At 39.3% G+C, this 22,230-nt stretch overlaps 1 protein-coding gene across 1 annotated transcript in view; it reads left to right on the top strand.

The window, feature by feature from the left end:
• Nucleotides 1–22,230, top strand: part of KCNIP1 (potassium voltage-gated channel interacting protein 1) — a 482,303-nt gene that overhangs the window by 9,708 nt on the left and 450,365 nt on the right. The window lies entirely within an intron of this gene.

Raw genomic sequence — 22,230 nt, 5'->3', positions numbered from 1 at the left:
GGCTTTGCACATTAGTACATGTATACTTGGGCACAATCATATTTTGTAATCACTGTAACATTTTTTCAGAAAAACCATAGCTAGCAAAAGTCTCATCAGCAAGGGTTATTTATAATGATACTAGACTGGAAGCAGACCTGCAGTAGGGATCCTCTAAAGAGGACTACAATGAAACGAATATGCTGTTCTACTAATAGCAGGAAGAGGGACTTCTCATTTTTCTGCTTTTAAAAGCCAGAGGTTTTCAGAAGACTTGAGACTTCTGTATCTAGTTTTCAGTGATTGATATTGGAGTGAGCACACAGTGATCTTAACATATTACAGAGGGGTAAGATACTGTGTCTGTTATAACAGCCTGTTGTCACTAAGACAAAATAACGCACTGGAAATTTGCAAGTGAAATACTGAAATCAAATGAATTTGTGTGAGAAGTAATGATCCTTTCCTTGTCAAATTCACTCACTCCTAATTATAATCCCAGCAGGACAGTAACAGGCTAGACTCAGCAGGTATGTTTTAGCTAATGGAAATTACTAGCCTACACTTCCAGGAAAGGAGAGGGAAGAATTTACTTTGGATTCTTTAATGGAAGTAGAAGAATATAAAGCTAGTAATACTTCAGAGTTGCTTGGCAGTGTCATGGACCAAAGTCACTTAGTATAGACTGTTTTTTTTCCTCATGTTGTGACTGTCTTTTGCATCTATCCCAGACTTAAGGCTCTACATTATAACAAGTTGTAACAAGTTTAAATGAGTTTTCCTGGATTAGAATACTGAATTCTCTTAAGAGGATGCAAATAAGCTGCATATCACCACCATGGTATTGGGAATCTTACTTGGCCCTTCTGTCTTTCTGCCAAACAACTTTGGCACACACCTTGTTATTAGCAGGTTCTGGAAGCTATAAATGGAGGATTTATCCTGTACTGAATCCAGTAAAAAGTCTGCCAGTATTCTGAATGGAAATTAAAGTAATCATATGATGTTCATTCTTTTATTTCCTTACCATCAGTGTCTTGCACTAGTTAGATATTCAGTGTATCATGAGTACTATTAGTGACCCTTCTAAATTATTTGTTCCAAGCAGTTCTTATCACCATATGTTCAATTTAGTTTCAGCTATTTTGAAACTGAAAATGCTGATTACAAAATCAATCTCTGTCAGCGTATGACTTTGGATAGTGAAGAATGCTACTTTTGTCCTGGTCCTTTCAAAAATCAATAGAAAGGCCTGAGAACACTTAATTGAGAATTGGACTGAGCCTGTACACATTTGTCCTTTAATACGCTGAAATCTTTCTATTTAGAACAAGGCAAAATTATATAATCCTTTTACTCATTCAAGTACTACTAACAAAATTTAGTACATTTTGGCACTTGGAAATGGTGGGGAAGTTTGTTCATACTATGCTTTTATTGGAACAGGGAAAGGTAAAGAAAATGAGCCGTTATTTTTATTTAATAATAGTATAGATCAAATGTAACATAGTTCTTTTTCTAGGAATTACCTAACATTATCTAAACATATGCTATCTAGTAAAACATGCCTTTTACTTTTCATGAAATCCCTGCTATCACAGGTGAATATTTTAATTGCTTCTAATTAGAGGGATGATCCAGTTTTGAAGTCAACTATAGAACTCTAATTAGTTTCAAAGGGTTTCTGAAACAAATACATTTAAGTCAGCCTATCTGGCTGATTTATGGCTGTTTCTGGTCTGTAATACCATGGTAACGAAGACTGTTATGTACCATTTTTATCAGTGAGTGGTACATAAAGTTCCCTTTCCCTTGACATTATGAATGCAGACCCACAACACTTTGTGGGGTGTAGTGGTAATGTTCGCCTGCGTTCTGCTTTCTACAGCAGTATATGATTTCTTCTTATCTGAGGCACAGGTAAAATGTTCTCAGCTTCAGGACTGCTGAGTAAAGAAGGGAACAGAAGAGAGAGTAGGCAAATGAACATTTCAGATCACGGTGCAAAAGCCATTTGTTTGTTAAACAGTTCCTATTGTTGTGATTAAGAAAGAATCCTAACATGGAGGGACAGCTGAAAGGAGCAGAGAGAAATAGTGTTGTACTCAAGTAAGGAAGGCAATATTTCAAAGAGCAAGGGATAAAATTTATGAAGGAAGAGGGAAAGCCAAGGGAATTACTTGCTGAGGCAAAAATGGATAAAAAGGTGATGAGATCTTCAGAATAAATCTTTTGAAGTAGATACAGAGTTCAGAAGGGAGCCTGTGGGTTAAGAGTCCAGGGACAGTAGTAATCGATGGATACCCACCCTTTCTTCAGGAAAGAAACAGGCAAAAAGCAATTGAAATCTGTACTTGTTTCCCTAGTCACTGAGAGATCTGCAAACAGGGACTAAGCATATGCTTAAAACTAATTTTAAAGAGGAACACATCAATGAATCTTTGCATTAATATGCTCTACCTGTACTGGCCTGGGGTATGTACATCAGAATAAACTGTAAGGATTCCACTGGGTGAATTAAGGTTGGAATAATCATATTAAATAACAAATCAAGATGGACTGGCTTTAGCTCACCTCTCTTTAGTCATCTGTCTTACCTAATCTTCAAGGTGGCGTCTAGCAAATGGAGAGAGAGAGAGAGAGGCATCTCATATTTGTTTCTTTCTTTACTCAATAGTCCTTGTCTAAAATGCAATCATCTGAAGATAGCTGGGTTCATTCTCTTCATGGCCTTTCAAGGGGGTTGAGGTGACCAGCTTAGCCTGGAAGAATAAGGTTAAATGATGCAAATAGGCACTAAGAGATCTTATTGCTCATCTTACAAAGAAGCAGCTTTAGTATTTTTAATTTTTTTGTTGCAGTTTCACTGATTTCTGCTTCAAAACTCTCTTGTGAGAGATGTGGTGGTATGGCTTTTTTGTTGGCAGTGTTTAAAGCATTAGTTTGAACTTATTTAAATTCAGTCAACTTGTTTGTTATTGAGTTGTTTGGTTTTCCTGTACAAGCTTGGGGACAGTCATACTAATGTAAGTAGTCCAGAAAAGAGTGAATGTATTGATCAGTCCAGAATGAGGTGGAAATTTTCTTTGAAATCCATAAGGTCTATACTTAATTCTGCTTAACTTCTTGAAAAAAGACCAACAGCGTGAATGTATATTACTGTGCTAGATGGGCTCAAAGTACATTTCTTTCACTTGTAAATTTGCTCTGTGCTTAAAGATGTATTAACAATCCTATGATCTAATAAACAGCTTCCTCTGCAGTGATGTCTCTTACAGTAATACATGTGAATTTGTGTTTTCTCAGGGGTGCTTGTGGGTAATAGGTTCTTTAGTAGCTGTGTATTTCTGACTAATAGATAATTCTAGAGCAGATAAATCAGATAAAACTGAGTGTTTTGTTTGATCTGTGCGGTCAGTCCCTGCACCCTGTTCTATTTATGGCACAAATTATCTAATAAGTACCCAGGAAGACTATTGTTAGTCTTGCATGCCTACAAAGTTAGGGAGTGAGCTTCCCTGCAGCTCCCAATTACAATGCTGATCCAAGCCATTGGCAAAAAACATTCCCCTAGTTAGGAAGAGGTGTTGGCTGCAGAGCCAGTTTCCTGATGCAGTTTTGTTTATTTTTATGGGACATTTAATTCCCTGTGCACTGCAGGTCTTGAACAGCAGCAGGTAATGTCCCTGTGCTTGTTCCCACACTCTGCAGCTGGCACTTTGCTTTGAGATGTCCCCCTTTAACCCCTAAGGGTGAGTGACACTATGTGCAATGTTATCTTCTTGAGGGTCTCATACAACTTCTCAGAAGTTGCACACAAACTTCCAAATATATCAGGCACCTTGTGTCCCTTTGCCTAAGGTAGGTGTGTTTTCCCACATTTAAGCTTCTTCCTGCTGTTTCTGCTACATCGTTATGTGAAGATGCAGAATTCCTTCCCACAGATAACTCTGCCAAAATACAAGACTGCAGTTACATCCCTACTTTCAAGCACCTTCCTTGCTTTTAATCACGCCACTAGTAGCTGCAAATGGAATTGCATAAAGAACATAAATATTAACATCTTGCTACAGTGCATTTGTTTTTAGGTTACAAAATCTGATGTTCCTTTTTGAAAACTCAATGTTAAATTCTGGAAAAAAAGCAAAACAAATTTTGCCTTTCGTGCTTGTCTATCTAGGCTAGATATTGATGGAATTAATACAGCTTTCAAAAAATTGTCAGGAGAACCTACTTATAGGACTACCATGTTCCTCATGTAAAATGGCTCAGGCTCAGTGGTTCTGGCCGTATCTAGTCCTATAGCCTTTGTACATGCTTCTGAAACATTCAGAGGGTCTTAGGTTTTTCCCTTTTCTAGTAACTACAATTTTTAATATCTGTTATTCTAACAATCCCACTTTTGATTTCTTTGCTATTGGACTCAGTTCTAGGAAATTTTTCTTTACTATAATAATGCCTTCCCAACTGAATAAATATTAGAAAATTGGATAATAGCAGCTAAATGTCGGAATTCCTCAGTACCTGTTATCATTAGTGTGATTTGGCAGTGTGCAGCAGAGTATGCAAAGACCAGCTGTTATTACAACTGCTAGATTTAACTTTACCTTTTTTTGGTGACAATACAGATCAAGGTGAGACACTTATAATGAAATGACATAGCATTCCAAAACTGTTTCTTTGTCTGCAGATCAAGTCCTTCTAGACAACCCCCCTGGGATTTATCATACTACTTCTTTAGTGGTGCATGAAAGCTTTTGATTACAGTATCATGGTACTCCCAGAATGTGCAGTGGATTCTTGAAAATAAGTGTAGTTTGCATCCTGAAACATCTTCCCCCTCAGATCTGTCATATGATTGAGCCTCTGTCTGAGACAAGTGGGAGATGGAACAAAGGATATAATTGTCATTTTATAACTCTTCAGAGAACTACTAAAAGCTTTTGTAGTTTTTCTCACTCTTTTGTGATGATCTCTTATGCATGACACTTTGAAAACAATGGTAGATTATAAATTCATACATAGGTTAAACAAAAGCGTCAAGAGTTTGGACAGGCTTGACAAATCCCTTCTCCTGCATAAGCACATATAGCTGATAAAGTGAATGACAGTCTGAAGCTTACAACACTCAATAGGGATAGTTATATTTTGATATAGAATATCACTCCATGTGCTGTGAGTTGTTTAAAAGTTGACTGTGGTCTAGTGTCAAAGCAAGGTGCAACTTAGCTCTGCTCCTGAAAGGGCAGAAAGTTCTTTATCTAAAATATTAGACTGCCACTGAGTTCAAGAGAAGGCAGTAGTTATCTTTGCTGCTGCATCATCTGAAAACAACTAATATCTTCAGTGTGCTGGTTGAACTCACTTAACAGGCTTCTTCAGAAAATAGTCATGCATTGGAAGTAAGCAAGGAACAGAAAGAATCAGAGCCTTATCTACTTGAATTACTATACAAAATGTTGAAACCCTGGCCTGATGCACAAGAGCTCATTTTAAAGGAAATCACCTGGCTATATTATAAATGCAAAGTTTACCCACTCCTCTCTATTTCTGCAATCTGGTCCCTTTATGTATGAGAGAACATGTTTATAACACCCCAGAGAAGGTCAGATGTTTACTGTATTTAAATTCAGGGCAGTAAGCAGGAAGGATCATTCACAGGTGAGCGGATTGCCTACACAGGACACCTACCTAAGGATGTCAGAATTGGAGTTCTGCTCTAGATTCTTACAGGAGGGTGAGAGGATAATCTGCAAGTGCCAATCAAATTAAGATGCGTGTAAGCACAGAATACTCTAAACCACAACTCAGAAGGAAACAGTATATTAATTTGGGGTGAAACACTGAATTAATTGACAGATGTGACTTCTCTGCCTACTTCAGCCTAAAATGTGTTTAGATCTGAATCTTTCCGTTCTTTAAAGTGCTTGGAATGAAAATCAAATCCAGAAACTGCAACATGTGATGGGCACAGCTCTTACAAACCAGTTGAAGTATCACCACGGAAGATTTGACCCATTTTAATGAAAGGCTTCAATTTGTAGTAGAATAACTAACCACTTTTATACAACTAAATGTATTAATACAACATAACCTGTTTTTTTCCTCCCTCAAAAATCAATATTTAGAACATTCAGTATTAGCCAGAGTGATATGCACAAATGGAACAAATGCTGTTGACTTAAACATGTAGGATTTGAGTACTTTATGTATCTCTGGTCTATTGATGGGCCTTTAATTGGTGGTGACGCTTAATGTATCATTTCTAAATTCTTTCTAAAATCTACCATCTAGAGTAGGTGCCAAGAACTCCCAATTCGGGTCATAAGCTTTTTGAAAGCTGTGTTATTGCTGGGTTTCAAAATTAAAACAATGTTTAGAGAACCTGATCTAAAGGTAGTTTGCTAACTGGAGCTAAATCTTAATGCCATGAGTGACAAATAATCTGGTTCAATGGGTGAAGCGATAAGCTTAATGTAGATACAACAGAGGCCTTATCTGAAACTTGATGTGAATAAAAGTCCTAACATCCATTTATTTCTGAGGTTTTGGAAACATATAATTAATATATAAGTAATATCATGGTTTACCATTTATTTGTTCCTTAACACTTTTTCAGATTCTGTAGCAAAGCAGTATTTAGTTTCCTCTGAAATTGAGACCACATTGTCTTAGTGCTAGTATAAATAAGTTAGTCCTGGATTTAGAGCTTCCAATTTGCATTAACAGGAGAGATAAATGAAGAAATGAAGGGGGGGGGGGTGTTTAAGGCAGGAAATTGAGGTTACTTTTCTACAGTTCTCCCCTATCTTTTTGCAGCCTTGTCTGTTTAGACTGGCTGGCTCCTTGTAGCAGCGACTGTTTTATTTCCTCTACACAACCTCATGCAGAGTTGAGTGCTGTACTGAAAGACAGTAGCAGAGCTTTAGAAACACAGATTTATCAAATACTACTGTAGTGACTTAGTCAAAACAGCAACTAAGTCTTGCACAGTACTGCTTAGGGATGTCTTTACAAACACTACTTTCCAATGGTCTTTTTCAAAAGAATGATGCGGTAGACTCTGAGGAGCATATGTTATGGACATATGTTCTACAGATGAACATATGAATCAGACCAGCCTATTTGAGTGTTTTAACACATGTTAAAGGGCTCAAGATCTGGAATAGTGACCAAAATGTAGTTAACCATAGCAGCTTGGTCTGGCAATTTATCTGATTTTTCTTTTCTCTGGCCTTTTGAATTGATGCAAGTATTTGACATTGATTAGGCCATGTGGAGGACAGAGGCACTGGAACCCCTTGGGCAGCCCTTCATCACCATAAGAAAGCACGGGGAGGTATGTGAGCTTCATCCAGGTAGGCTGTAAAGGGCTTTACAAACCAATGTACCTGCTACACAGAAGAGAACATGTCAAAATTGTAACTTTCTAAGTAGAAAGGAAAAGGTCCTATGTGGTTAGGACCTGGATAAAGATATCTTCCCTTCTGAAGAGATCTGAGACATGTTACAAAACACCTAGAAACTTCACTAATACAGCCTGTTTACTTTGTAGCATCACTTTTGTACTTAACAGAAACGGTGACAGTGGAAATCATCTTGGACTTATATTGGTAGACATACTTCTTTTCCCATACTGGGACAGTTATCCTGGGATACAATGTTTTACCTTAGGCAGACTAGGCCACTGTAATTGTACTGTAATAACTGAAGTAGCAAAACTGCAGTTAAGTACTTAAGCGCTTAAAGCAAATTGGAAATATGCTTTTGATTCCATTGGAAACAATTTTACTTTTTCTCACTTTGCAAGTTTTCCAATTGCAAGTCAGGGCAGCTGCAGTCAATCTCAGCCCTTGGGCTGGTACATATGAGGGGGTTCCCACAGGATTCAGGCTGTAGAGACAGACTGAGAAACTCCAGCAGTAAGAATTGCCACGCTTTTCTTTGTACTTGTACAAAAAAGTGGGTGGTGCTATTGATGTAAAGTTAATATTCGATTTTGAATTAAAAATGCATTCTGACTTTTAGAGTACTTAAAATCAGGTTTGGGGCAAAAAGTATATTTATTATTGAAATAAAAGAAAATGTTTGGGAGCAATTTGCCAGAGGCAGGTTCTGTTTGGTGAACATGGTTGGCTTAAAGACAACAAACACCATTGGCAAACCAAAACAGCTTGAGGTCAGTATGCTTTACCCTGCACAAACATGTATGTAAGTAAATTAAAAACAACAGTCTGGGTTTAAACTGCTCTCAAGAGAGACCCATAAAGGACAGAGTAAATGAAGCACTTAGTGGCTAAACACACAGGGTTAATTAGGCACAGACACACACACACAAACTCAAGAAGTATATCTGAGTATCTCTTACTTCATGAATTTACAGCAGGGGGAACACTGAGCAGGTAAAAACCTCAAGAGTTTTTCAAGAGCACAGAACAGACTTATAATCCTTTCTTACAAGTATTTGTACCGCATCTTGTATCAAGCTTCCTTTCTGGGAGAGAAATCTTTCATATCGTGCCAGATTAAAACAGCATATTGTGACTAGCTCCATTACTCGAAAATATGTCAGGATCATGAAAAAGCATGAGTTCCTCTGCTTTTGTACTTTTCTCTCATCCTTGCAGGATGATATTTTTATAGCTTGATTTCCACTGAAAGTGCTCTTTGAACATGAGCTTTTATGCTCAACAGGCAATTAGTTTGCTAGATCTAACTAACACAGTGATTCCCCGCAGCAGTCTCGCCTTCTGTGCCTTGGACAACACGTGCTCTTGTATGACGTCCTGGCAGCTGAACCCTGCTGCAGCCAGCTACCACATCTGCAAGGGAGGAAAAGGTGACACTGAAGGGCTGCTGCCACCTGCCTATGTGCCACAGTGCTGATCACCCAATGGCTATTGCTATGGGGTGACCCACAGGGAGAGTGCCAGAATCTGGATTCTACCCCCTCAAATCTGATAAAGTTGGACAATATAAAAAAAGACTTTTTTGCTCCACAGATCTGATGTTTTGTGTATTCAGTTATTAAACCTTCAAAGATTTCAGAGTTCAGATGTGCATCTTGGGACTACACCTACTCCTGTGTGCCTTGATGTACTGCAGCAGACTAAGCATCAAGCACCAAATACTGCATTGCACTTCAGTAGCGGCATGATTATGAATTGTCTTGTAAAGACCATAACTAGCAGACATGAGTGATCGTGTGCTTCGAATCCTGTATGGTGAAAGGGGATATATGTCATAGGTCTTAAGGTCCTACAAAAGTCTACAAGTTTTGATTAAAAATCGATATTCACCTCAGCATCTCTTAATACAACTGGACGTGTGTGCTTTTAATGTGAAAATTAAAATCCTGGTGAGTCTCTAGTTAGCTGCGTGAATGAAGCTGACTGAAATAATAGTAGGGGTGTGAGTGTGAACTTTTAATTTACTGCCAGATCTGGCAAAACTTCTGCCAGGCCTTTGCAGAGAGGGACAGAGATCCAGAGATGCCACGGGCCCATGTTTTAGGGATGGATTAGTCAGTCCTACCTTCCCTTCTTTGAGAAACTTGATAGCAAGTTTCTCAAAACAGTGACAGTTTTCCTTGTCCTCTGTCCCCAGCTCATGGAGGAAACTTAGTTCTCTACTGTTATTGATATTACACTGTTTAAGCTACCACAAGTGTGACTTCGTGACTACCCTGATCTAACAGTACTTTATAATGTTTGGGGATAGTCAAACAGTACTGGGCAAGAACTCATGTTTGACGTACATTAGTCGAACCTTGTGTTAATCTCACTGTCAGTTTTCTTCCATAAAAATTAACCAGGAGCTAGACTTTAAGTGACCCATTTATTTGCTAGAAGAGAGTATATTGTAGGGGCAACTTAAAAGCCATTAATTCCAGTTCAGAAAGCATTTCTGACTTAAAAGTTAGTGTTTAAATGTCTTATTCAGGTAGTTTATACTGAAAATAACTTCTCTGTTTTAAAGGCATATTTAACATCAAAATTAAGTACAGTTAACGAAAACTATTTAAAAACTAATTCTGCATTGGGGAAAAAAAAACAACTCTCTATCTAAAGGAAAAGTGCTGTTAGAGAAGCAGATGTAGGGCCAATCTTAGTCAGTGAAGCTTAGACTTCTTGCAATTGGAAGTCTTCCAGCAATTGTTTTTATTCTAATTGCTTTGTCATTGAGAGTTAAGTATGTTTGGTGTTTACTCCAGAAGTTCCTGCCTCCTGAATATTTTCACGCTTGGTAGCAACTTTCAGATTTCAACCCTGCTGCCTAGTTCAACTGACCTGAAAGATTGATTATTGAATTAGAAAGACCATGACCACAAATTCCTATAGATCCAAGCTGATTTGGCTTCATGGTTGAAATATTGATATTTTAATGTATTTCCTACATCTTTTAACAAAGAGATAGCTGATGTCTGGCTGGCTTGACACAGATCAGAGTAAAGTTGCTATATAATTTATAGTAAACCCATGCATTGTTCAGCTACATTCCTGACAGTACGATGCCTCAGGCTCAGTATAGATACTAGGAGTCATTAAGACCAAGGCAAATCCTTTGATCTATCATTGTATAGTCACTCATAAAAATAATATGATGGGGATTTTTGCTAGTAAGAAAGAACAAGGCAAATCTTTTGAGTGGTGGGATTTTTTTTGTATTTTTCATTTGGCTTTGAATTTTGAAACTCGTCGATTCGCAAGCTTTGCCCATTGGTGCTGAATTTTGAAAAACACTATTGCTTTTTCTTTGATGCATCTGATGGCTCCATAAACCGTCAACCTTTCTTTAATCCGGTTAGGTGTAAGAGCAAGGGGTAATCAAAACCATATTGCAGTTATTTCTATCTCTCTGGTTGTCTGGGAATGCATCTGTGCTATTCTGTAGTAGCGACAATACTGAAATAGTGGCCTCAGGGCTAGCTGTGTACACAATTTTAGAAGACGTAAGAAGCTGAAAGAGAAAATACACTTAAATGCTCTTCATCGACACTAGAATGCCAAACTGGGAAAACAGATTATTTTAAGTAGCTGTCTGACCAACTTCAAAGTAGACTCGTAAAGCATGGAAAGGCACAAAAGGGGATTTGTAAAGGATAATCATGGGAGAACAATTTTTTAAATAATCTGTAAAAATAGTATGATAGTAGTACAGATGTCTGAGGATAGTAAAAGAACTGGGCCTACTGAGGCTTGCCCACTCACTTTCAGAAAAATAAAGAAAATTATCCTTCTTCTCTTCAAGCTGTCCTTTTTATAGTATCTAAAACTTCCTGACCTCTCTTCACTTTACATCAGTAAAGTTCTCCCTAGCTCCTGTGGCTGTTCTTTTAGTCCATCTTCAAGTTGATTGCACAGCTGCAGGAGAGGTAGGTATTCTATCAGGCTTCTCCTGCTGTTACACAGTCTGTCATTTTATTGCCTCTTTGATGAATCTCAACAGCTTTAATTGATTTTAAAAATAGAAGTGACAAAAACAGGATAAAACCAAAAACATATCACTCATTGATTTTCCTGTATAGCACATTATAATTGACTTTCAGAGCAGCCAACAGCAATGCTCATAGGAGCTCATCCAGCAGTCTGAGTCGGAGCCCAGTTCTGCAACATGAACGGTTTACCAAGAGGTAAGGTGAATTTTCTGTTACTCAACCACAAAGAGCCTGACTCAGTGAGGGAACAAAGTTCCATAGCCTGTGTTATGCAGAAAGTCAGGAGGGCCTTTTCATTGTTGCTGAATGTGACTCTCACCTAAGCATGTACAAACAGTCAAGTCTGGAAGATCAGTTATCATTTCATCTCCTTTTAACTGCTGAAACTGCTATGGTTCTTACAAGTCTTACATGCTTCACTGAGGGGGATGGGGGAAGCTTTTAAATTCCTGGGTTCCATAGTTGGAAGTGATGGAGAATGATGGCTGAAATTGGCCAGCCTTTTCCTATTAGCAGGCTTCTTGTTGTTTGTCTTGATCTTTGTCTCGTAGATCCACCATAATTCCCATTACACAGTGGCAAGATGGGAAGGTTTATAATGAGGAAAAGTCTGTAGTGAATGAAAGAGGAGAGGAAGATGTTTTAAAGTGTAAGTGTCTAAAATTAGCAAGATGTAGTAGTCTCTGCTTTTGTTTTGGAGAACAGTAATGTGGTAAATTGAAATTTGACTAGAAGTTACCTCTTGAATTGGAAGTATTTCTGATCTTTCAGAACTTGAGTTGCCTGATAAATGGCTGCCCTTGTTCTAGCATGGGCAACCTGGATGGTACATGTATGGTGAGAAGTGGTACTGTAAGACACTGGAACTGATAGCGTAACACGGAGTGGGAACAGCATATAATACAAATAAACACATTCTGAAAGACTGAGCTTGTCTAAATGGGACAATAATGCAGAAGAAAACATTGTTTCCCTTTTAATTGTATAGGTAAGTTGCAGTGCTTATTAATAAAATACTAAGGCACAAGAGGATGTGTTTTATTGCTCCAGTAATAGTTGCTTTGGGTGTGTTGAGAAGTAATCTTGGACCATCACTTCCTCTTAGCTGATAATTAACTAGGAGGATCATTACAGCTTAGATTAAATTTACCAGCCTCAGAAAGCCTTGCAAATAAGATAAATGTGGGGTTGGAGAAGACATTATTGCTCATGAGATGAGGTGGCTTTCTGCAGAAGTTATTGGACTGGGAGCTAAGAGACCTGACTGCTGTAGCAGCCCCAGGTACAAATTTCTGTTCTTGCTGGGTATGCCACTTTGAGTTTAGTTGCCCTCTTTCCTTCCAATCCTATGTTTATTTTACCTATTTATACCTTGGTCTGGCCCCATAGCAAAACTAATCTGATACAGTCCTGTTTGGGCTGTCATGGTCTGTGAAGAACAGAGTGTACCTACCATAAGCTAGTAGATGTAAGTAAACTTCAGGGAAGTTTTGCTTGCTTCCCATGTATACTTCTGCAGTCTGGTAAAGGCTTGGAAATGTGAAACTGTACAGGAAGTTCTCCCTGTTTCTCCAAATTCTCATAAGCTAATGTAGAGTTTAAATAAAATCATGAAGAAATCTCAGATGCAATGAGATGCACATATTTTTGGACCCCAGCTAGTCTGGCTAAATTCTCTCTGGCTGGTATAATTCAGGAAGTGTTGACAAGCTTGGGCAATGCAGAGTTTATACTTCATTTCAGATGGATTTCATTTGATTAGCTTTGAGACAGAACAAAACAGCAACAAAAATTCCACACAATGAACAGCAATGTTCAGAACTCTGACAGCTTTTCCGCAGCACGCTGCTTTGATTCACAAGGTCCTTAAGCCGAAAACCTGTCTTGTTCTGATTCCTGACCCACAGTAATCAACGTAGTTGTCTTTGGACAAGTGTGCAAAGTTCACATTATGCTAAAATCGTTCAGGTGATGAGCATGGGCTGATGTACAAAGGAACATTCCTTTAAAGACCATGTTAGGGCCTTGCAAAAGTCCAGTGTGTGAAGGGTAGTTGGGGAGCTGGCTGCTTTTATACAGAAGTAATGATATTTGTGGTACTGATAAGGAGCATGGTTCTCAGAATACTCAGAATGCTGTTCCTGAGCATCCTCAGAGAAAGCTAGGTAAGCATCCCACTCCCTCCTCTGAGTGTTTTAGCTGCAATAGCTAGAGAACTATTTGGCAGATCATGGAGGAACTCATGGAAGTAAGCAGTTATGGTCTACTTTCAAAACTTTCAAAATCTCACCAGGCGCCTGTGTGTGCTAGAGTGCCTGAAAGCGCACATGTAAAATAAAGTAGTACAAAAGAGAAATGGGGAAAAACCTATCCTCAGTCCATGATCCAGCTGACATACTGCACTGCTGGGCTGTTTGGAATAGGATGCTGGTTCTCAATCACCTATATCTAGTGATTGACTAGTTTGTTTCTTTAAAGTCTATCTAGATCTAGTGGATAGAGTAGTGGACTGGGATATAGGTTCTCTCACTTGCTGCTGCAAGAAACTGAGTATGTCAGCCTTTTGGCACCAAAGCTCTTCATCTGGGACCTAGGAAAATACCATCTTTTTTGGCACTTCTTATTGTTTCAAAAGTATTCTGAGATTTAGTGATCAGAGTTCATTGGATTAAAAAATAAATTAAAATTTTAAAAAGCAGAGTAAATAAAAACCAATTAAAAACTAGAGTGGCAAGGTTTTGCCATGCATTGGAATCAGAGCAGCAAAGGGCACCTGTTATGTGGGGTTTATGAACAAAGGCTATTGATGGTTAAAGCACTGCCTTTTGTACCATGTGTGCAGAAAAATGAGTTGCAATAAGTAGAAAACAGCAGACTCCCTATCTTACTGTTTAAGTCTCAGGAATGAAACTCTACATTCATTCAAGACAACAGACAGATGTCATTGTTAGCTGAGCCAGGACTTCTTCCCTTGATGTATTTTCCTAAAGCACTGTAGTTGAGAAGAACATGTACTTCAAAAGCATCACAGGTAAAGGCAATTTGAATAATATTTATTATGAATTGACCCTTTTAACTAATGATTGACTTTTTTTTAATGAATCTGGACTTCCAGATGCTGAGTATTTATAACCATTTGTGGATTTGCCCAAATGAACAGATTTCACCTCAGGGTAACTTAGACTCTTTGTTTTGATTATACTGTAGTCATACACATATGGTTAGTCTGCTGATTCCAGGATATTATGTCTACTCTGTGTTTTGCTGACTGATGAATTTTAAACAAGATAATAGTTCTACCATTTATATTTTTATTAGTGGAACTTTCAAGAGTCATGGAAACTTAAAAAAAAATTCTCACAGGTGTCTACAAATTCACAAATGATGCAATCAAATTATTGTAGCCTCTATTGAATTTTATTGCTCCGTATCATAACGGTCTCAGGGCTGCTCTTCACAGGGCAACTGTGACACACATCTTCAAATGATAGTTGTGTCCAAAAGCCATTTGTAGCTTTCCATCTATTAGAGATTTACCATTTAGTCATTATCTGATTGACAGCCTGATTCTGGCTCTTAGCAGCCATGTTTGGGTGTGTGCATAAACTTGCATCTGCTAAAAATGTAATTGTATAAACCTGTTCAGAAAATCAGACAGATACTGATACACATTGCAGTTTTCAAATCAAGAAAATATTTCCATAAGAGTTCAAATAACTTTAACCTCAAAAAAAAAACTTTTCTGTTTTTTACTTTGAATCTATTATTTTATAAGATTGCCAAAATAGGCTAGGCATGTTCTCTTAAGAGGAAAATAAAGAAAGCTTAACAGTTGTGAAAGCTATGTTTGGATTAATTGTTTTGGGTTGTTGTAAACAGTCTTTCTTGCTTCTCTTTTTTTTTTGTCAGCTGAAACATTAATTTTATGTAGCTATTCCCTGCATTTAACTGGAGAATGATAGCTTCAAAACTGTAGGTGAGTTTCATTCACTTTAATTGTGATTTAACTGGTAAACGGCATAACTGTTTGCTCAAAAGCTTCAGCACCTATTCTGTGCCTAAAGAAAAAAAAAAGGTGAAGGTAAAAGGAGATCAGTCAGTAAGTATGACCTGTGCTTCCCTATCCTGCTTGACTTCATTTATGTAAGTCTTCTTGCTTTTACCAGAATTTATTTTTCTGAACTAGAACAAGTTGTTATAGCTCATTAAAATGTATAAGTATATAATGTCTCTTGCTGCTTTCTGAGAAGTTCAGTGTCTGCTGTATAAATTAACGCACCTACACCTCAAGAACAGACAGGATGCAAGAAGTAGTACAAGATTACTGACTTTAGAAAGAAGACTGTCTGGAGGCGCTTTGCTTCATAATGCCTGCACTAAAGACAGTTTGTCTTAAAACTGTCAGGTGCCAAGTCATTAAACCTTATTTTATTGAGGCAAATAGATTCTTGGGATGCCAAAAATAAGTATGAGGTAGGTACGTGTTATTGGATCTATTTCATAACAAGATAAAAGAAATGGAAAGAATATTTTTCAATCAATTCTGTCTGAGATAATTACTGCAATGCAAAAAAAAAACCTTTGTCTAGTCAAGGTGTATACCAGGTCCAGACCAATGAATGCATCAGTGAACTAATTCCAAGTTGAGTGAAAACCTAGTATATGAGGAATGGGGGGTGAAGGAAATATATTTCTAATTTTCCCTGAAATTGAAATGCTGAGGAAATTTCATTTTGGAAACTCCATGACATAGTGCCTCTGGAAGGAGCTATGCTCTCCTCAATGCTGTAGTTCTTCCAATTGGTGTTCTCATCAGTGTTCATTTTTTTTTTTTTCTCTCCCCTGACCTGTCCTACCAAGCCACTGAAGCACAGCTAAGCTATTAACCATTGTCTTCCTCCTTCTTCACACAGGGACAGCTCAAGCTCATGCATGCTCTGATACTATTATAAATTAAAAATGAATGTGTGCGTGCTTCCATGTCATTGGACCTGTGGGGCATAAGAGCAGCCATTGATTCAACATAAACACTCGTAGCCTACAAGTCTGGAGACCCCTTTGACAAATTATTGCCACCAAAGTGAAGGGAAGCATAGTTTAATTTTTTTTTTCTTCCTATTTTGGTCCTCTGTAATCACCTCTGCCAAGGCTGACTTATCCATGGAGCTGACACACTTAGGAGAAGTAAATCTCTTGCCTTTGGACTAGACCAATATTTTTATATGGCGGATGTCTTTTTGGGGAAGCTGTTTTCACTTCCCACTAACCTACGTGCAGGATCATCACTACCCTTTCCCCATTTCCAGCTTTCCAGTCACAGTCACTATGTTCAGTATATGCTGTTTGCTCTCTGAGAAGCTTTGTATTTGCCAAGTAGCACCTCTGTCCTTAGTTATGGTTAAGCAAACTGATTGAGTTTGAATGACAAAACAAAGGAAGAGTGTATCTAATGCCTCTCCATAGCACAACTGTCCTGTGAATACAGGGCTAAGGTGGAAGTTAAGCAGGACCTCATTAAAATATTGACATCACCTCACTGCTGGAAGCATGGCAGCAAGTGTGCATCTCATATGTTAAACCATCAAGTTTCTACCTGCTAAGCAGAATTCATTTCCCTGTGGAATATTTCTTTGGAGTCTATGTGTAGCTCTGCTTCTCCTGCTGCTTTTAATCTCCTACTGACACACGTTATAAGGGCAGACATAATGAAAGCTAAGACATGTCGCTAGAGTGTTTCCTGGACTCTCATAGCTAAGAGCTGTGAAACTGTGAACAGCGTTTGGCTAGACTTGGGGTTTTTTTTTGACAGAAGCTCTGTGTAATGTTCAGGGAGGTGGCGTAGCACCCTTTCGCTTTAGACCTTGCATGTATTCAAATCTATTCAGGAGTCAGTTTCATCCCAGTCTGAATTATGATGTTACCAGTATATTTTAGCAAGAGTGACAAACTACCTCAAGAGAAGTCCAGGGCTGGAATATCACCAGTGCTGGAACTCCAGACAATTTCTCTGCAGGAAGCTTGCATGGCAAGTACTGTGCTTGACTTGGAAAGAAGGATCTAGGCACTGGCCTCAGCCTCCTCTGTAGGGAAAAGCTCTGCCTGCGCAAAGCTCCAGGGAAGTCAATGTGGTTTTCCACAGGCAGAGGTGAACCATCTGCTTCGAGTGACTTCCAAGTCCAAGGTGTCAAGCTGTTCCTGGGAAAAAAGTCAGAATTGTAACTTCAATGTATGTGCACTCTGCATATGTATGCCTGTACTTCAGGCAAAAGGTTTTGGACCCAAACCTTGATTCTCTTAGTTTCTCACTGCACTTTAAAAAGCCCCTTTTAGTGTGTATGCTTTTTCATAAGCACTGTTTCTTCCCCTGTATTTCTGTATAAATAAACAATTAGTCATGCTTGACAGATGGGATATTAAATAAACAGATGATCCAATTTGAGTGGACAGTTTGTGCAAAATACTGATGTGTCACTATCTATATACATTCCTCTCCAATGAGGAATATTGCCTGAGTCTAGAGATAACTACTGTGCTATAAAAAAAAACAAGTTCTATAATGATGAGGAAATCTTCACGCGATGATCCTGAGGCTCTGATTGATAATACTAACTGGAATTACAGAGTGAATGAAAATGTAGTATGGCCATTATCTGCCTGGCAGCATTGCCAGAAACCAGTGGAGAAGATAATATTGGGGCTGGGATGCTGCTGCTGAAGTGCTAGGCTGGTACAAAAGAGCTGTTGATTCTAAACTTGCTGCTGCTTTGTTCTTGGTAATCATAGGCAAGTGAGTCCATCTGGTTGTATGTCAGTTTACCAAATTCAAAAAACAGATATTAGTACAAACTTCCTTGCGAGTCCATTGTAGTTGGATTTCTATACATGGAAAATGCTCAATATTAATGGTGGTATTATTGCAAATAATAATGGCATGAGATATGGCAAGCTGAGAGCTCTACCCACACAGGCTACATGTATCCAAGTAAGGTGTCAATTCTTCATTTTAAGTAGATGAATTTTCAAAGCTATTCCTTGAAGTTATATTTTCCTTAGGGGCCCATAGAACTATGATTCTTGATGTGTTAGGTTACCTCCTCAAATCTAGAGGTAATTAGGACACAGCTAGTAGGAACAATTTCCTGTACTTGCCAGATTTGCTTCCAAACAGATCATCAAAATTTCATTTATGATCTATCTTGAGACAGCTGTGCCTTTGGGAGTGCAATGAAGATGATACAGTATGTCTGTGACAACACTTCTGGACCTAAGAGAACATCTGGCTCCTCTCTGCTTCCACGTCTGGGTGAGACTCAGTGCATATCATCTGTTCCCATACCTCTCTTCTCTGGGAAGGAGAGGTGGGTACACAAGCTGGGCAGGAATCTGTGGCATGCTCCAGCCAAGTCTCCAGTGTTGACAATCAGGACCATAGGGGACCATGTGGTTCAAGATTAATATGCAGAGATTGAAAACAATTTCCAGTGCAGGAGGAAGATCCTACTCTTTGTTACTGGATTAATGTAACACTGCATCATACCAACATGGAAAAACTTCTTAAGGAAAAAAATATGGGAAGAAGTTTGAGAGGAGGTAGTTTCTGTAATGACACACTTTCCCAAACCACAGGGAAAAGGAGTGACTTGGATTATCCTTCTTAGGGTGAGAACTTTCTGGCTTCTGTGTAAAAGTCTTTCTGCAGCCAGAGATAAGAATGGGCCAGACAAAATACCCAACTACTTGACAACTGTCTCCCACGATGCCAAGTAGCAGAAACTTAGGAAAAGAATATAAAAAAAAAATACAAATACTAGAGTGTATTCTCTGACAGTACTCAGGATCTATGATGGATCCCAGATATCATCCCCTTTGCCTTTTTGGCCTCCACAGCATGATGACAATATCTGTGGGATGAACTGGGTGACATGAATGCTCTACCCTGACACCCTTGGCAGCAGTTAGCTCTGGAATTGCTCTTTACAAACCTAATGTACCCACAAAAAACAGGGGTATTCCCTTTATGCTGGAGAGGGCTGTGAGAAAGCAAGGCATCCAAGTTCACAGTCTGTTTGTTCATACCTATTCCAGAGGTTATTCTTGAGCATTTGCTGTGTGGTTTCAAGTTAAGGGATTAAACTTTCTCCTCATGCAAGTAGGTTTAGCTGTCTTTGATGTCAGTGGAAACTGTACTGGCTGACCCCCTGGTTGAACTTAGCTCATATGAGTCTTATATACTCAGAGAATATTTTCACCTCTCACCCACCCACACTGTGATCCTGAATGGCAAATTAGGAAAGGACAATTTCCTACAATGCACTTTTATAACTCTTTGGGATGACAATTAACTTGTTACATAGTGTTCTCGGATCTCACATGCAGAAAATTAAACTAAGCATGGGTGCGAGTGAACTGGTTACATTTCTGAATGCTGTGTAACTACTGTAGTCCCTTATTAAGCATGCTAAAAATCCATGTAAAATAAATTAGAGGGCATATTGTGTATTATTTTGGAGTTTATTATATCAAAGCCTTCAGAGAGAAATACTTCCCCCTACATCACAACCTTCCCTTTGAATAACCTTACTTTTGCATGCCTTCCTACCTTTGACTGACTTCCTTAGACTTCTAGTAATATAGAGAAATTTTATATACCGTAATATATAGAAATACTATCTGTCTATATTCATCTTCTTGTCTGAAATGGCCATTATGAAAAAGCTCTAACAGGGACATAACACCTTTGTTTCTCAGAGATGTTCTCAGTCATTTGCTGAAGGCTGTCCACGTTTGCCTGCAACCAGAATAAGCTGCCTTTGTACTTTCCCACAGATAACAGCAGTGACTAATTTGAGGCCCTTCATGGTCAATATCTTTATGCCCAAGTATTTTTTTAGGGTTGTCAGTGTTGGGGGCCATTTAGAGGGCCTTTTGGCTGCTGAAACTTCTACTGGAAGCCTGGTTAACACCAGCTTTCCCTGAGCTACAGGGCTGCAAATCTCCACCATTAGACTGAATCTGCTGCAGCTTTTATGCAAACCTGTGGTTAAGATGATCCACTCCTATTAATGTGTATTTTGTGTTCCTTTTGACCCATTTTTCCCTGTGTGGTATGGGCCAAAAGAGGCAAATAGATGTCTGAGAAGAAATATCATTCTCTGTGTGACGCTGGCGTGCCAGGGAGGCTTAAAGTGCTGTCTGGGATATGACACAGTTTCTGTCTCCCACTATGTCAGACCTCTCAATTCCTGTAACTTCCTTTAATATAGCTCCTAGCACTCGTTATGTCCATTGTCCTATATTTCCTCCTCCCAAATTATATCATGATGTATATATATAAATGCCATTAAACATGCTGCAAAACTTTGATACAGAGAAATACTAATTAACAACCTGCTGACTCCTTGATTTCCCTGTTGACATTTTACTGCCTTGTTACAACTTATTTTTTCTTTTGAAGAATCACATTTCCAACTTTGAATTGGATCTCTGGGAATAAAGGACAGCCTTGGAAATGGCTTCATGTAGGAGTTACTTAGCACTGTGTTTTCTACAAATCTACCGTTCATTTTGTGCAGTCAGCCAAGTTTATAAAGCCAAGAATGGCCCAGCGAAAAGTGGCTCTTGGCTTTTTCAACACCCCTACTCCTTTCCTGCCCTCCATCCTCACACCACTCTGTACTGTTTACCTTTGTGGTTGGAAACCTGTGGTGTAAGGGGCAGAAATACTATTTTATGCCTGAAACTCATGGACCACTCTCTATTTAGTCGTACATCCCTGAACACTGTTAGAAACATATTTAATCTCTGCCTCAGTTTCCCATTCATTACCTTGGGCTGAGGATCCCCATAAATATAATAATCTGTGAAATGGGGAAGTATATATATATGTATATAATAAAGGCTCTGGGCTGCGTGGAGGTAATGGTGGCAGGAACCACAGGATGTTTGGGTATTTGCTGAAATCCATGTAGGGAGGATTTGGAAGCAGCAGGGACCCTGCTCCTCTCCTCTGCCTGCAGTGCCCTGAGGACGGGTGGCCTCAGTGCTCACCACCCCGTGTCTCAAAGAGCAGTGTCTGAGTGCTCAGCTGGCTGACTTTGGCCCTGTGGAGCATAACAAAGGAAAGAGCAAAGACTTAGGAGAAACTTACAGAAAAATTGACCTGAAAGGTTGTGTGGGAGCACAACCCCAAGACGGAGGCTGCAGCTGTAGGGGAAGTCTGTGTGGGGCTGGCGGCAGCCCTGGAGGCCTCCCGCCACCTCTGCCAGCCAGGGTCATCCCTCTTCGTGAGCTTGTTCCTGCTTTCTACAGAACGTTTCCTTCGATGCTTTTCAGAAGTTTTCAGCTGGGGATGATTATATCTGGAAAAGAAAGGAAAAAAAAAAAAGAAATTGAGGGTTAGGTGTTTAAGGCTGGAGGCAACTTGGTGGAAGTCAGCAGGCAGCAAAATGTCTGGTGCCTGACAGCTCAGCTCGGGGGTGACAGCCCAGGCACGAGCTTGGTGGCGGCTATTACTGAAGTCATTTTGTCCGTATGTTTTTTTTTACGTGCCAAAGTACCTTTTTCTGAGGTAAAACGAGGCGGTGCGAAGCCTCTCTGAGCGGCGCTCCGCGGCTCCCTGCCTGAGGAGGAGGCGAGCGGCGGGAGGAGGGCGCGGCGCGCGGCTGCCTCTGTGAGGGGAGGAGGAGCAGGCGCTGCCAGCCGGGAAGGACCGGCAGTCGCCGGCCTCACAGCGAGGTGAACCATTTGGCAAAGCCCTGAATTTTGCCTGAGAGGGATGTAAGTTATACTGTAAAGCAGTTTAGTGCCCCCTGAGC

Source organism: Nipponia nippon, unplaced genomic scaffold (genome assembly GCF_047370975.1).
Source record: "Nipponia nippon isolate SJK-2023a ecotype South Korea unplaced genomic scaffold, ASM4737097v1 scaffold_21, whole genome shotgun sequence".
Taxonomy (NCBI): Eukaryota; Metazoa; Chordata; class Aves; order Pelecaniformes; family Threskiornithidae; genus Nipponia; species Nipponia nippon.
This window is presented reverse-complemented; position numbering and strand designations above follow the sequence as displayed.